Source organism: Aegilops tauschii, chromosome 4 (assembly GCF_002575655.3).
Source record: "Aegilops tauschii subsp. strangulata cultivar AL8/78 chromosome 4, Aet v6.0, whole genome shotgun sequence".
Lineage (NCBI taxonomy): Eukaryota > Viridiplantae > Streptophyta > Magnoliopsida > Poales > Poaceae > Aegilops > Aegilops tauschii.
The window spans coordinates 142,554,979-142,559,550 of NC_053038.3; the positions used below are offsets into that span (position 1 = coordinate 142,554,979).

At 40.2% G+C, this 4,572-nt stretch overlaps 1 long non-coding RNA gene across 1 annotated transcript; it reads left to right on the forward strand.

The window, feature by feature from the left end:
• Positions 1-1,117: 1,117 nt before the first annotated feature.
• Positions 1,118-4,153, forward strand: LOC123493519 (uncharacterized). Its single transcript, XR_006662030.2, has 5 exons — positions 1,118-1,384; positions 2,370-2,480; positions 2,655-2,722; positions 3,596-3,681; positions 3,786-4,153. It is a non-coding gene; the product is annotated as an uncharacterized lncRNA (long non-coding RNA).
• Positions 4,154-4,572: the final 419 nt, after the last annotated feature.

A 4,572-nucleotide genomic window follows, 5' to 3' on the forward strand; every position in this document is an offset into this window, starting at 1 on the left:
ATGGTTTTTTTCAAAATTTGATGAACTATTTTCCAAATTCAATGAACTTCTTTTCAAATTCGATGAACTTTTTTCAAGTTTTATGAACTTTTTCCTAATTCGATGAACTTCTTTTTGAAAATTTATTAACGTTTTTTCGATGAACTTTTTTCAAGTTTTATGAACTTTTTTCTAATTCGATGAACTTTTTTTGAAAATTGATTAAAGTTTTTTTAAAATTCGATAAACGTATTTCAAAATTGCTGAACATTTTATGAAAATTGATGAACCTTTCTCAAATTGGATGAAAAGTTTTCAAATTGATTATTTTCCTTTTCAAAATCTGTGAACATTTTTCAAATTTGATGAACTTTTCTTGCAAAATCGATGAACTTTTTTTGAAAATCAATGAAATTTTTTCAGGTTTGTGAACTTTTCTTTCAAAATGAAGGACATTTTTCAAAATCACGATCTTTTTTTCCTAATAATTAAAAAAATGGTACAATACATGAATGGTTTTGTACAATAAAATAGCGCTGCGCCCTTGTTATTATGCATTTTCCTGTAGTACTTATCACGAATGGCGAGTGGCTCGTGTGGCTTGTGGTACCTGTACGTGAACTCGATGTGGTGAGTTCGAATCTTGTGGACAGCAATATATTTTGCGATTTTTTGGCCGGCTTTTTGCATTCGCTGCACTGCACGTTTGGTTGGCCGGCCCAGCACGGGACGCTGCAGGCGCCCGGACCACGAACGGGCGCTGCAGGCGCCGTATAGGAGCTCCCGCATAGGAGAGCTCCCCAGTTTGTCGGCATGGGCTACCTAGCATCGGCTTGCTCATCAACCCCGCCTGGGCTAAGGCTATAGAGTTGCTCCAGCCTCGCCTTGGGCCTGCCCACGCTTGGGCTGCCTCCCCAGTTTGGGCCGCTTCCGCCTCATGGGCCTCACGCCACCGAGCAGGCTGCCTGCCCTAGGGAAAATATCCTGTGCTCCAAAGAAATCCGTGCTCCGGCTGCACCGTGCACATCTCGAACGTTGGGTACAGAATGAAGGGAGGGGATGGAAGCCGAACGCCCCACCCTCCAGTTTTTGCAGAAATCACCTCAGCTAAGTACAGAATAGGTGTGCTGCCCCAAGTTTGAGCGAACCGGAACAGAGAACAGGAACAGATAGGGATACAGGGCTCCGGCGGTTGACCTCGCCGTGTGCTGAGCTGCGACCTCACCGGCTGCTGCGCTGCGACCTCGCCGTGGTCCGGCGTACAACGGAGAGGCCGCCCCATCCTCGCAACTCCATTCTCCTCCTCCGTGCCACCCCGTCACCACACCCGGTACCTACCTCCGCCATCCGACGGCGGCTAGATCCGCCATCCGCCGACGCCGGAGAAGAGAACTCCAACCTTCAGGTATCCTTTTGGAAGTTACATACCTGTGTTTTTATTTGTGTATTTTGGTTCTAATTCATCACCCCCTTTATTCTGGTTGTGTTAGATGTAGCTAATCTTATTTGAGTAAAATGTGGTGATCTCTCTCTGTATCAGGGCGCAGGCAATAACCACTAAAATAACTTGCTGTATTTTGCTTAGACTGCATATAACATATTCGAGTAATTACAAATAGAAAAATGTCTGCAACTTATGGCCTGAGATGAGTTTGAAGTAATTTTAAACTGAGTTCAAAGTAAAATGTCAGCAACTTAGAGCATTTAGTTTTGTGTGTGATGTGGATGAAGCACCTAGAACTTGTACAAATTAATGGAGGTTAATAGTAGCAAATTGATGCACATCTAGTCAGATCATCTGGATGTGATTGAATCGTTGGTTATATTGTAGAATCAATCATGCCGACATAACCAAGAGAGAAAAATGGCGGGTATGGATAAGCAAGACAGTTTTCATTAGAAGGTAAGGAAACAATAATAAAAGACAAGCTAGATGCAGCAGAACGTCCATATTTCTGCAAGTTTTGGTTCAGATGCCTTTCATTTTCTGCATGTTCATCCTAATCCTATGTATGGGTGAAATAAGTGGATGCAAGCAATCATACGACAGTTAATTTCATTTCATCCTTTGCTACTCTCTCTCTCTCTCTCACCACGGATGGAGTTAGTAACCGGCATGTAAGCAATGAATCTTCACTTAATTAACTAGGAGCAGCAAATTAAGCAGCCCATGAGATGGATTAGTGGGTGTACTGTCGTTGGTTCCATGGAAGTGGGCAAAGAACTCGTGCGAGGAAATATATGCCGTTGTACTCAAGAATGTTCTTTATTAGCATTATTTTCATAACTCTCTTTTTCTTTAGTACATCTAAATGTTGCATTAGACATTTTCTTTCTTCACTACTTTAGCCTGTGGCTTACTTTTTGGACCTCATTGACATGCTAACTAGGTGCACTGCTGCGTCGAGCAGGGAATGATGGAGTCAATGACTAGTATTGCTCCAAGTGTCGGGTCAACTACAACGATGGGACTATAAGATGATGCTAACAATTTTTCCATGGTATTTCTTTGTTATATTACTCATGTTCATCTGTGTGTGTCACTTGACTTAAGCTCAAACAACATTGCTAGGTCCAAACGAGATTCGACATACATGATGAAGATTGTTACAGCATATTGTTCTACTTAACGAAGCGAACATGTTTTCATAATGTGATTTTCTTCTTGTTTGCAGAGCAAGTAGCGTCCAAGAAGGTTCAACATCAGCATATTGTTCTACTTAACGAGGCGAACATGATAGGGGTATATATATACTAGAACATCACGGTGCGCGTTGCCGCACCCGCCCATCTTAGTGATAATATGACCATTTATGAAAGAAATAGAAGTATTTAATTTAGATTTGAATTGAGCGCCTCAATTTTTAGCATAAACTACAGTATATTTGAATACCAAAATTTGGGTACACGCATATATAGAAGGGGCCAGATCAAATAATCATCAAATATCTTTGAACAAGAAATTCCACATGATATTTTACAAATCTTTCGCAAACCCATAAAATATAAGACAGATTAAGGAAAACATTTAAAAGATCGACGGTGAGTGAAAATTATGCAGTTGTAGCGTCAAGTACACCAATGACCTAGAATACTGGATTTTACATTTTAACTCAAGTATAATTCTAAGTGAAACTGCACATATAGATTTGCTTCCCACTATGGTACTGGGCATAATATTGAACTTAAAATGTGCATTGGTTGCCACGCAAGTGTATGAAATCGGGCACATGTCAAGAGCTTAATTTAACATTACATATTCCAAACAAAATAAATTTAATCTTTTTTAGGAAAAGAAGAAATGATATTGAATAAGCACCTTACTCATCTTGACAGTAGCATCATATTGTCCGTTGTTTGGAACATTGTAAATTAGTTTCTTCCATCAAGCAGATGAAATCATTATATATTTACAACAAAAGTTAGCATAAGAAAAATATTCGCACTAAGGGTTGCATATTACCGTGCAAGACTTGGCTTGTGTTTTATGTACGGATGCCATGAAGTTGTATTTTACATATCATCGTTTATCTTCTCAAATGCTACTGCTGCTTCATTTTCTGAAGAGAACTTGAAGATTTTTTTTTTTGGTTTTCCTAATCACGTGATGGCATAGTACTTCTGTTGTACGACCGCTCGTGAAGGCGGAGTGCGTGCGGCTGGAGGGGATTGCTGTGGAGGTGACTTTTTTTACATAGGGAGGTATGTATGGGAGGGTTTTTTTTTGAGAAAAACGTATGGGAGGTGAGCCGTACGGTGGGCTAGAATTAAGGCCTAGCTAACTACCTATTATCCCAATTGATCAGAGAGCACCCAGCTCATCCTCCGGAGCAGTGGCCCGGGCACGTTGGGCCAACGACGATGCGCGGGGAAACTGGTTAAAACGACCATGGTGCGTGCGGCGGGACGATCAATTAATCTGATGCGTTCATACGTGAGATCCCATGGTTGACAACGTCAAATCGCTGTGGATGGATGTAGCTAGCTCCGTTTTACTGTATTGTAATTGCTCCTCATAGATTAAAACATGTTGAGTATGTTTGCAAACCTTTGACTTTTACTTGTTTATTATTTTCCAGCACAGCCCACCCATGGGAGCGGACACTTTTACTTTGCGTTAAATAATGGATGAAAGATGTGTTCATTAATGTGATATATGGACCTAGTTCAAGTACACCATGCTGAATTTGTTGGCGCAATATATGTGTATCTACTAATCTTCTATACATTGCTTTGTAACGGTTGGACAGCAACTCTAGCTGTGTGCATGTAGATTAATGTGTTTTGTCATGATTGTCGTTCACAAAGCATTCAAACCTTCCTACTATGAGCTATGAAATGTTGAGATGGTTGTTGATGTGTTGCCTTCTAAGTTGAGAAAGGTGGTTAATACACCCGATGGTCTGGTCTTTGCATATTTGGTACAGGATTTATGAATCCAAATCTTGATTCATGGACTTACTAATTCTTTATTTTCTTAGAATTAGCTTTACTTTCATTATGTAAAAAATATATGTATGTTTTCCATCTTGGAAAATTCATGATTCACTCTGTACCATAGAGTTGTTGTCGTATTTATACGTGTTGGATGAA